At 45.2% G+C, this 12990-nt stretch overlaps 1 pseudogene; it reads right to left on the reverse strand.

The window, feature by feature from the left end:
- Positions 1–5585: 5585 nt before the first annotated feature.
- Positions 5586–8794, reverse strand: LOC147963722 (uncharacterized; annotated as a pseudogene).
- Positions 8795–12990: the final 4196 nt, after the last annotated feature.

Consider the following 12990-nt stretch of genomic DNA (forward strand, 5'->3'; position numbering starts at 1 on the left):
TTGAGTCAGCAACATCTCCCCAGCGTGGCCAATGGAAATCAGGTAAGAATGAGAAGCTGAGATGCTGCCAGCTTGAGTTGGACGAACAAAGCAATCTCCTGATCGTGTCAGAATGCCGCCAGGGAGGAAGCTGATTATGTTGGTGACTCACATCTTTTTTATACTTAACAATTGATCAACTGATACAGAAATTGATCAGCATGAATAATGTCATCAACTGTATAACCAGAAATAATTTGAAGAGGAAATTGAAGGACATAAACTACTGAGGAAGGAAGAGGAGGACCTAGCCGGTGGTCTCCATGGAGTAAACTCGCAATACTTGTGTCGACATACCCTATCTTTCCTCTCTGGTGTTCGGTCAATATATCAGTACAGAACATTTGAAACATGCATGCATGATAAAGCACTGCTGCCATTGCTGGTCGAAACGCTTGCTATGCAGTAACAAATAGCTCCAGGAAGGCAAGTGTGTTCCAACAGTCATTAGCTAAAATCAAATCTCCTGACCAAATACAACACGGAACATAATCAAATGGAAACAGAGAGAAGAGGCAGGCACGCGCGCGCACACACACACGCACGCGCGCGCACACACACACGCGCGCGCGTACACACACGCGCGTGCACATGCACACTCACACGCACGCACGCAATATAGAGGGTTGATCTTCGGGTGAAGCATACAAAAGGGAAGAACCTACATGGAAGAAGCCATTTCCTGCATCTCGGCAACCAGAGTACAAATCTAGGTACCTGTGGAACAATCAGTATCATCAGTCAAACCATTTGTACTATTCATCCATGGAAAGACGTTGAAGTTATGCAACCTCACAACTTATAATGATTCAAACAGTAAATATTAACTCCGCCATAAGGAGATTGTACTAAAAAAACAAAGTTGAATCATCTCGATATTGTTGGAAAAAACAGCAATGGAAACAGAGATTATCAATAGGTAATTTGTGATATAGTGGCACACTTTCAACTTCTACCGTTAGCACATTCTCGAGTATCTTCGCCATCTTCTCTCACTAGAAGCTAAAAGACCAATTGTTCAAACCCCTACTTCAGAGGCAAATGCTAAACCATTTAGCTTATGAATTTAATTGAAATTTTGAAATATTCTTCATTATCATGGACATATGATGGGCTCATGTGGAGTAGAAAAGCAGAAGCATCAGGTTAGCTCATAGGCATATCTTTCAGAAATGTATGAGCTCGCTAGTCACCAACTAATTGAATTTAATCAAACTATCATGTAGAATCCTCAAGCAAGGGGTCTTACTAATTAAAACTTCCCTTCAGTACAAAATAGATGTCATCTTTTTTACACTGCATGGCATAAAAAACAAAGCTCTGAGCACTCCTTCAATCATCATGTTACTAAAAATAAAGGGTTAATTATCGTTTTGCCCTCAGTGGTGTCCATGTGCTCAGTTTTGCCCTCAGATGCGAATTGTGCTCAGTTTTGCCCCTAGTCCGTGCGCACCGACTCGTTCCATGAACTCTGCCGTCTCCGTCAGGTCAACCTTTTGACTCGGCCCTTACAGGTGGGACCAGGCGACAGAAACGGCTAATTTTATTCAGACCGTTGCACGCGTGGCTTGTGGGACCCAGCAGAGAGCCGTTGAGCAGAAAGCCGTTGGCGGGTGTGCTATATAAGCGGGCGACAGCGGCGGTGACCACGGCGACAGAGAGCACGGCAGTGACCACGGCGAGAGAGAGAGAGCACGGCGGCGGGAAGCTAGCTGTGGAGGGCGCGGCGGTGGGAAGCTAGCAGTGGAGGGCGCGGCGGCGTTGAGATCCCTTCGGCTCCGAGCTCTATGTCTTCCTCAAGCTCCCGCGCCACCTCGCGGATGCGGAGCCGGGCGCGTGTGGACATGCCTGTCTTCGTCTGTCCGCGGTGCCGGGCGGGCGTTGATCGGAGGGTTTCTCAGACACTGGGGAACCAGAATCGTCCGTTCTACGTGTGCAGCGAGAATGGGGTAAGAATCGGGGCAATTGCACCATTTTCGTGGTCGGGATCTTTGAGCAATGGGTTGATCTGTTTGGTGTTCATGCAGGTGACATGCTTCTTTCTTTGGGTCGATGCTCTGGCCAAGACTCTGATGAATGAACTGCAAGAAGAGCAAGAAGAATGGTTGCGCATGCTGCCACGAACGGCAGTGGCCGCACCACGAGCTCTGGAAGAAGGGATGGAGGGCGAAGCACGCACTGACAGAGAGCTAGCTGTTGAGCTTAGGATGTTGAAGAAGAAGGTTAGGAAGCTTGAAGATCAAGCACTACCAATACCCATTTACAAATACTTTTGGGCATTTGTAGGTATGGTAATCGCACTGGTTGTAATGTTGAAAATGTATGGAAAGGCATGAATTATGGAGGAATTTGTAATCTTGAAATTGTTTGAGAAATCCACCTAGTTTAAATGTTGGTTAAAGTAGTTGTTTAAAGGTTGTTTAAATGTTGAAACAAAAAGAGAAGAAGTGACCAACATTTAAATATGTTGAAAAAAAGAGAAGAAATTAGGAATTCAGAAACCCTTTCTGTCCAAAAAAAGGTTGCTATTGGGCCAAATTCAGAGCGTAGACCCAAGTGCAGGCTAGACTAATGGGCCAACTGCATCCAATTAGGCCCATTCGGGGGTTCTCTTGCGTATTTTTTTGTTTTCTATTCTGATTTAATTTAGGCAGTAAATCATAATGCTGGAACTTTTTGTGGAAGCTAATTGAATTATTCCGGAGCCAAACAATTAAGGTTAGAAATTTTTTGGAGCTGTTAATTAATCCAATTCAAATACACCGTGATTTAAATCAAAGACCAAAATGTCATGGAAAATGTGCCTCAGCTCTGGTAGAGGTTTACGCCAGGTGCCAAAATAAATGAACAATTTTTAAGGGCATTACATTGAGAAAAACATAATTTGTCTAAAAAATGAAGGGTGGAAAATGCACAAAAAATTGGTGCAACTAGGGACTCGAACCCAGGACCGCGTCGGTTTGTGGTGTTTAGGGATGCGCTGGTAACCGCTAGGACAGATGGCAAGACTTTGACATGGTTAGGGAAGGAAGGTATACATAGTGAGATTTTGAAATTTTTTAAAAAAATAGTGAGACCGTGAATGTTTGGACACGCGTGAGAGTGTTTTTCCATTGTTTTGCACTTAAATTTTGGAGGGTTGGAAGGTTGAAAATGTATGTTGCACTACCACATGATTTTGGTCAGAGTGGCACTTGGTCTAGGGATAGAGTGGCACTTGGTTTAGGATTTAAAGGGAATAAATTTGCATGTTAGTTCATGACTTTTTGTTTGAATGAAACAGAGGGCTTCTCACCCCCTCCGATTTTCATTAATGAAAACCACAAGTTCTCGAACTTCATGACTTGTTTAGGGAAGAAATGATATGTTTGGGCACGGACATTTAACACACATAAGATAAGATGGAACACACCGTACCATTGCAATAACTTAAATAAGTTCACAGTTCACAGACACATGACGAAACATGACACGACACGACACGACATAGAAAAGCAACAAAATAAAAAACGAAACATGACGAGCTTGACTCCGGGCTTGACCTTCTTCTTCCACCTTGGCCGCGCGCGCCCCTTGAACACCGTCTTCATCTTCACACCTCCTCCTCCTCGTCGTAGGGAAGGGAGTGCATCTGGCCTGGAGCGGGGAAGATGCGTTCGTAGTTGGTGTAGATGTTGTAGACGGTGAAGAAGATGGCCTCGCAGCCGCACCAAAAGACTTGGCCGAGGAGCTCGCGCGCGTCAAACGGGTTGGTGAAGGTGACCGTGAGCAGTAGGAGGATGCCGCCGCGGTCACGAACCTCATTGAGGGTGAACATCCTCGGCGAGCCCCGTGGGAGGTGGGCATAGCCGGCTCTGAGGAAGGCGCGGGTGAGTTCGACGGAACCCCTCCACCTTGAAATAGCCCACACACGGAGCTCCCTCTCCACGAGCACGCCCGGTGGGTAGCGCAGCTCCGGCACGATAGGCGGACGGTTGAAGGTCGGCCCGTTGAACTGCATCTTCACTTGGTCTCGCTTGGGGAGGGCTCGGTCGCTTGGGTGTTTGAAGTTGGAGAGGATTGGATCTGGCTTGTGGGTGGGAGAGGAAGAGAGGCACCCCATTTATAGGCCTGTGCGTGGGAGAGGAAGAGAGAAAGGATGAGAACGGTGCGTGTGTGAATCCGGACGCGTGTGTGTATCCGTTACGTTTTGCACACTTAAATTTTTGCACAAAACGATGCATGGGACGCGTGCGTGCATCTGAATCACTGCATAGCTCTTTGACCGGGCGGTGCATGTGAATCGCTGCCCTGAACCACTGCACTGAACCACCTAGCTCGCCTCGCTAGCCTAGCTCACCTAACGCGCCTCGCTCGCCTCGCTCGCATGCATTCACGTCGCCGCCTCCCGTGCATGCAAACCCACGTCGTCGCCTCCATGCATGCAAGGCCTGGAAAGGCTGAGACGGGCTATTTACTGCGGTCTCAGGCCCAGAGCACGAGACGGCCCAACAGTCCATCCAGCGCGCCTGGTATTTGTTAAAAAACAATGGGTCTCCCAGCCAATCAGATTGTATCTCACGGATCGCCCCCCTCCTCCCCGCAGATTCCTTCTAGAAGGGTTAGATCGACGGCCCTTGATCGCCGCTAGGGTTAGATGAACGGTCCTTATTCAGCGCTAGGTTTAGCGGGGTTTGGGAGGGGTTTGGAGCAGTCAAAGCTATGTTTGACCAGATTTCAAATGAGCATAATAAATTAAATAAAAATCAGAAAAATAAAAAACCTGCGCACATAGTCTTCTTATGTCATATACTAACGATTTAAGTTGATAAACAAGCTTTACGTACATTTAAATGATAAGTTCATGTGTATTATATGATACCTCGAGTATCTCAAACTCTCTTGTATGAAGTGAAAAGAAGTGTTTTGGGGAAATGAACATGAAAATTTCAAAAAACTAACCACAGCTTCATTTTGGAGTGACTAAGAAGGATCCAGGCTTAGTTTTTAATTTCATGTTTTACACTTGTTTAAATCTTGGTCAAAGTTAAGCTTGACCAGAATTCAAATGAGCAAAACAAATTAAAAAAAATCAAAAAATGGAAAAACCAGCGCACATAGTCTATACATATAGAATATATGTGTAGGAAAGTTATTTGGCTGATTTAGACAAGGTCGAAATTTTTTTTGCTTCGAAATGAGGCCGTTTACCCTACCTTTGGACCCCTCTTTTTAGCACATTTTTCATGAAAATTTCAAAAAGCTCACCACAACTTCATTTTGGATTGACTAAGAAGTATCCAGGCTTAGTTTTTCATTTTGATGTTTTACACTTGTTTAAATCTTGGTCAAAGTTAAGTTTGACCAGAATTCAAATGAGCAAAACAAATTTAAAAAAAATCAAAAAAGGAAAAAACCATGTGCTCATTCAAACATCATGTCTAACATACTTCTATCATGTCAAACCATGTGCTCACCATAACATCATCCAACAGAAATACAACATGTCAAGTGATAAATGTTTCATAATACAACATCATCCCTTATTCATAATGTTTCATAATTATTCATAGATAGCGTTGGGGCTTCTGTCTGTTCCTTGAGCTTCTTGCCATCACTTTGCTCCTCGTGCACCTTGTGCTCATTGTTTCTTCTCTTCTTCTCTTGGTTGTCGATACGTTGTGCGTCTTCTTCAAACCTACCATAGAGCTGTGCAAAACATAAACGGTAATGAGATCATGTCAAGTGATAGATGTACAATAGTATTTGACCATTGCAAGATTTACATACCTAGCAGAACTCACAACAACAGAAGGTTGGTCACCATTTGGAGCCTCACTTGGATCATCATTTGGAGCCTCACTTGGATCACCATGATCACCATTTAGAGCCTCACTTGGATCATCATTTGGAGCCTCACTTGAATCACCATGATCACCATTTAGAGCCTCACTTGGATCACCATTTGGAGCCTCACTTGAATCATTATTTGGAGGATATTTTGGATCATCGTCAAAATCATGCGGTTGTTGACCATCATCATTTGGAACCTTGTCAAAATCCTCATCTGATGCAACCGGCTGTTGACCATCATTTTCATCATCTGTTGAGGCAACCAGCTGCTGACCAACATTTTCATCGAAGCCTTCATCGAAACTCTCTCCGAACGCTGGATCTACTGTGTTATCACAATACTTAGCAAAATGACCAGACCCACCACACCTTGTGCACTTACGCTTCCTCGCTCCAAGTCCAGCTCCTTCGCTGCGAGGTCTGCTTCGACTCCTCCTTGGTCTACCTGCTGCTCTCTTCAGAATTGGAGCGCAAAGCTTGAATCCAGGGTCCACCATGTCCCATTGTTGTTTTCCCTCCATAGAAGGCAAGGCATAAGCATATGTGGCTTTGAACCTTGCAACAGAGTAGTAATCATGCACATACTGATGTATGTTCCCTGCTGGACCTGGGAGAGAAGTGATGAAAAACAAGGCATGAATGCATGGCAACCCAGTTATCTGCCATTGCCTACAACTGCAAGTTCTAGCTTCTAAATCCACTGGATATCTCCATTCCCTCTTCTCTTTATCCAAATATGATATCTCTGCTGTGGTACCCGAGCAAAGAGTCATGTTCATTTCCAAGCCTGTTGTCTTCTGCTTCAGTTCATTCATCACGGCAGGGATGATAATGTGGCCCATGAATTTTTCCTCGGCTATTCCTGCACGATAATGAAATTTCTGCATGTATTCTATCCTTATCCTGTCAAGCAAATCCACCACATAATGACCCTTTAGTTTCCGGATCGTTGAGTTGAAAGACTCTGCTAGATTATTGTGCACATAGTCAACTTTGCTCACTTCACTGAATTGGCTTCTGGCCCATAACTTGGAGTGGTGTGTTTCCAAGTATTCTTTCACTTTGGGATTCATGTATAACTGCCTCAAGTGGTAGTTGTGCTTCTTCACACTGCATGTCAAAGATGCTGGCCATAAATTGTCGGTATACACCTTTCCTTTGAATTTCTTCATGAAATTTGCAGCAAGGTGACGCATGCATTCCCTATGCTCTACTCCAGGGAACACATTATCCACGGCCACTTCTAAACCTTTGCAGGCATCTGTATGAATGACCAACCCATTGGGATGTGCAATAGCCCGGCGGAGATTATGCAAAAACCAAGTCCAGCTCTCCTCAGACTCTGTCTCCAGCACACCATAGGCAACTGGAAATACAAAACTATGTGCATCAACTGCACAAGCTGCTACTAACTGTCCTTTAAACCTCCTTGTGAGAAAAGTGGCATCAATAGCCAAATAAGGCCTGCAGCCTGCCAAAAAACCCCGGCGACAAGCCTCAAAGCAGACAAAAACCCTCCTAAAGCATTCCTTGGTCTTTGTCACTCCCCTGAATGTGTACTCCACGGTGTGGTGATCAATATCTACAATACTACCTGGGCTTGTCCTCTCCACTTCACCTTTGAATGAATACAACAATTGAAAACTTTCCTGCCAGTTACCATAAATAGAATCCATAGCATGTTGTTTACCATTGAACAACCTCACGTATGGTAAATCTATCTTGAACTTATCTTTGATGTTCTTCTGCAATTCCTTTGGACCCACTTGCTGGTTTTCTTTCACCCACTTCTTGACTTCTTCTGCCACCCATCTTGACTTGGCTCTACTGATTGTATCCTTCCTAAGGGTTGATTCCTGGCATGTGTGCTTAAAAGGGTTCACTTTGACCTGAACATTAGTGCTATTCCGCATTTTAGATGCAAGCAGCCTCCATGGACAACCTTCAGTCGGACAGTGCACTCTGTAACGTACTTGATCACTCTTGTCAACTTTGAAAGTACGTTCTACCTTGATGCAGTATGTCACAAGTGCATTTCTACACTCATTCATGGATGCAAAAACTGTACCTTCTTCCATATGAGGGTTCAAAGGGTCCCATTCAACAGCTGCAAGGTCTTCGTCCTCATCCATCGCGTCATCATCCACACGGACTGCATTGTGAGCCTCATCTTGATTTTCAGTCCGAGGTGCCCGTCGTAAATTAGGAATAACATCAGAATATAGCTTCTCTTCATCAACCCCAGAATTGTAGCCATCAGGCTCCGCTTCAAGGGGGACCCTACCGCTGTTGCCCACACTTGTCGAGCCACCACGTCGCCGTGCACCAACTGAACTGTTCTGGCTAGAGATGCCATTACGATGACTTGGTTCTCCCCGAGATGTTGCACCCGCCATCCTAGGTCCAAATGCCTACTCAAGCACATCAACTTGCAGCCTCACATGAAAATTATCTTTCTCTTTATGCCTAACAAACATAGTAGCTAGCTCTTCATCATTACTAACTGTCACCCAATTCTTTTCCCCATCATAGTATTTGTATACCACTTCATCAAGCAAACCCCAAGGATATTGGCTACAAATTACCTCCCCAAATTGTCTGAAACTCCAATTACTAGCCATTGGCAACCGATAATCAAAACCTCCTTGGTATTTCTTCTTATCCTTTGCATCGAACATGTATCGGTCCCTTCTAATGTGCACCATGAAAGCAAACCGCAACTCCATCCTAACCGGCGAAAAACAAAGACGCAATCAGCACACTAATTGGGCAAACCTACTCGAATCGAGTGTTCAAATGCACAACTAAGCTCAATCTAAACAAGAGGCGAGACTTACCCCTCGGGAACCCAGTCGTGGACGCGGCGGATTTCCGGCCCGATGCCTGCCTCGCCAAATACTCCGGGGTCGCCGCTGCTCACCATTTCGCCCTAAGGTTCTTCCTCCTAGTTTAAATAGCTCCAGCAGCCCCCCACCTTTGAGCGCTCCGGCCGGGCGCACGGAAGGAGGCCGCGCCGCGGATCGAGCAGGTGGCGGGCGCCCCACCCGTGGCGTCGTAGGAAGGTGGTGGGCGTCACAGGTAGCCGTGAATAAGTAGATATATCCATATCTGCTTATTTTCTTGTTACGATGATTTTCAACTTCACTCTGAAATTCCTTGAACTTTTCAAATGTTTCAGACTTGTGTTTCATTAAGTAGATATATCCATATCTGCTTAAGTCATCCGTGAAGGTGAGAAAATAACGATATCCGCCACGAGCCTCAATATTCATCGGACCACATACATCTGTATGTATGATTTCCAACAAATTTGTTGCTCTCTCCTTAGTACCGGAGAGCGGTGTTTTGGTCATCTTGCCCATGAGGCACGGTTCGCAAGTACCAAGTGATTCATAATCAAGTGGTTCCAAAAAGTCCATCAGAATGGAGTTTCTTCATGCGCTTTACACCAATATGACCTAAACGACAGTGCCACAAATAAGTTGCACTCTCATTATCAACTCTGCATCTTTTGGCTTCAACATTATGAATATGTGTGTTACTACTATCGAGATTCAACAAGAATAGACCACTCTTCAAGGATGCATGACCATAAAAGATATTACTCATATAAATAGAACAACCATTATTCTCTGATTTAAATGAATAACCGTCTCGCATCAAACAAGATCCAGATATAATGTTCATGCTTAACGCTGGCACCAAATAACAATTATTTAGGTCTAATACTAATCCCGAAGGTAGATGTAGAGGTAGCGTGCCGACTGCGATCACATCGACTTTGGAACCGTTTCCCACGCGCATCGTCACCTCGTCCTTAACCAATCTTCGCTTGATCCGTAGTCCCTGTTTCGAGTTGCAAATATTAGCAACAGAACCAGTATCAAATACTCAGGTGCTACTGCGAGCATTAGTAAGGTACACATCAATAACATGTATATCACATATACCTTTGTTCACCTTGCCATCCTTCTTATCCGCCAAATACTTGGGGCAGTTCCGCTTCCAGTGACTAGTCTGCTTGCAATAGAAGCACTCAGTTTTAGGCTTAGGTCCAGGTTTGGGTTTCTTCTCTTGAGTAGCAACTTGCTTGCCATTCTTTTTGAAGTTCCCCTTCTTCTTCCCTTTGCCCTTTTTCTTGAAACTAGTGGTCTTGTTGACCATCAACACTTGATGCTCCTTCTTGATTTCTACCTCCGCAGCTTTCAGCATCGCGAAGAGCTCGGGAATAGTCTTGTTCATCCCTTGCATATTATAGTTCATCACGAAGCTCTTGTAGCTTGGTGGCAGTGATTGAAGAATTCTGTCAATGACGCAATCATCTGGAAGATTAACTCCCAATTGAATCAAGTGATTATTATACCCAGACATTTTGAGTATATGCTCACTGACAGAACTGTTCTCCTCCATCTTGCAGCTATAGAACTTATTGGAGACTTCATATCTCTCAATCCGGGCATTTGCTTGAAATATTAACTTCAACTCCTGGAACATCTCATATGCTCCATGACGTTCAAAACGTCGTTGAAGTCCCGATTCTAAGCCGTAAAGCATGGCACACTGAACTATCGAGTAGTCATCAGCTTTGCTCTGCCAGACGTTCATAACATCCGGCGTTGCTCCTGCAGCAGGCCTGGCACTCAGCGGTGCTTCCAGGACGTAATTCTTCTGTGCAGCAATGAGGATAATTCTCAAGTTACGGACCCAGTCCGTGTAATTGCTACCATCATCTTTCAACTTTGTTTTCTCAAGGAACGCATTAAAATTCAACAGAACAACAACACGAGCCATCTATCTACAATCAAACATAAACAAGCAAGATACTAATCAGGTACTAAGTTTCATGATAAATTTAAGTTCAGTTAATCAAATTAATTAAAGAACTCCCACTTAGATAGACATCCCTCTAATCCTCTAAGTGATTACGTGATCCAAATCAACTAAACCATAACCGATCATCACGTGAGATGGAGTAGTTTTCAATGGTGAACATCATTATGTTGATCATATCTACTATATGATTCACACTCGACCTTTCGGTCTCCGTGTTCCGAGGCCATATCTGTATATGCTTGGCTCGTCAAGTATAACCTGAGTATTCCGCGTGTGCAACTGTTTTGCACCCGTTGTATTTGAACGTAGAACCTATCACACCCGATCATCACGTGGTGTCTCAGCACGAAGAACTTTCGCAACGGTGCATACTCAGGGAGAACACTTCTTGATAATTTAGTGAGAGATCATCTTATAATGCTACCGTCAATCAAAGCAAGATAAGATGCATAAAAGGATAAACATCACATGCAATCAATATAAGTGATATGATATGGCCATCATCATCTTGTGCTTGTGATCTCCATCTCCGAAGCACCGTCGTGATCACCATCGTCATCGGCGTGACACCTTGATCTCCATCGTAGCATCGTTGTCGTCTCGCCAAGCTTGTGCTTCTACGACTATCGCTACCGCTTAGTGATAAAAGTAAAGCATTACATCGCGATTGCATTGCATACAATAAAACGACAACCATAAGGCTCCTGCCAGTTGCCGATAACTCGGTTACAAAACATGATCATCTCATACAATAAAATTCAGCATCATGTCTTGACCATATCACATCACAACATGCCCTGCAAAAACAAGTTAGACGTCCTCTACTTTGTTGTTGCATGTTTTACGGGGCTGCTAAGGACTTAAGCAAGAACCAATCTCACCTACGCATCAAAACCACAAATATAGTTTGTCAAATAGACTCCGTTTTAACCTTCGCAAGGACCGGGCATAGCCATACTTGGTTCAGCTAAAGTTGGAGAGACAGTCGCCCGCAAGCCACCTATGTGCAAAGCACGTCGGGGGAACCGGTCTCGCGTAAGCGTACGCGTAATGTTGGTCCGGGTCGTCTCGTCCAACAATGCCGCCGAACCAAAGTATGACATGCTGGTAGGCAGTATGACTTATATCGCCCACAACTCACTTGTGTTCTACTCGTGCATATAATATCAACATAAATAACCTAGGCTCGGATGGCACTGTTGGGTTTCGTAGTAATTTCAAAAAAATTCCTACGCACACGCAAGATCATGTGATGCATAGCAACGAGAGGGGAGAGTGCTGTCTACGTACCCACGCAGACCGACTGCGGAAGCGTTGACACAACGTAGAGTAAGTAGTCGTACGTCTTCACGATCCAACCGATCAAGCACCGAAACTACGGCACCTACGAGTTCGAGCACACATTCAGCTCGATGACGATCCCCGGACTCCGATCCAGCAAAGTGTTGGGGAAGAGTTCCGTCAGCACGACGGCATGGTGACGATCTTGATGCACTACAGCAGCAGGGCTTCGCCTAAACTCCGCTACAGTATTATCGAGGAATATGGTGGCTGGGGGCACTGCACACGGCTAAGGAATAGATCACGTGGATCAACTTGTGTGTCTCTGGGGTGCCCTGCCTCCGTATATAAAGGACTAGAGGGGGGACGCTGGCCGGCCATAGGAGGCGCGCCAGGAGAGTCCTACTCCCTCTGGGAGTAGGATTCCCCCCCCCCCCAATCCTAGTTGGAATAGGATTCGCGGAGGGGGAAAAGAGAGAGGGGGGCCGGCCACCTCTCCTAGTCCTAATAGGACTAGGGGGGAGGGGGGCGCACAGCCCATCTTGGGCAGCCCCTTCTCTTTTCCACTAAGGCACACTATGGCCCATATAGCTCCCGGGGGGTTCCGGTAACCTCCCGGTACTCCGGTAAAATCCCGATTTCACCCGGAACACTTCCGATGTCCAAATATAGGCTTCCAATATATCAATCTTTATGTCTCGACCATTTCGACACTCCTCGTCATGTCCGTGATCATATCCGGGACTCCGAACAACCTTCGGTACATCAAAATGCATAAACTCATAATATAACAGTCATCGTAACCTTAAGCGTGCGGACCCTACGGGTTCGAGAACAATGTAGACATGACCGAGACACGTCTCCGGTCAATAACCAATAGCGGGACCTGGATGCCCATATTGGCTCCCACATATTCTACGAAGATCTTTATCGGTCAGACCGCATAACAACATACATTGTTCCCTTTGTCATCGGTATGTTACTTGCCCGAGATTCGATCGTCGG

This window comes from Triticum urartu, chromosome 6A, assembly GCF_056163025.1.
Source record: "Triticum urartu cultivar PI428250 chromosome 6A, HENAU_Tu73, whole genome shotgun sequence".
In the NCBI taxonomy this organism is placed as follows: Eukaryota; Viridiplantae; Streptophyta; class Magnoliopsida; order Poales; family Poaceae; genus Triticum; species Triticum urartu.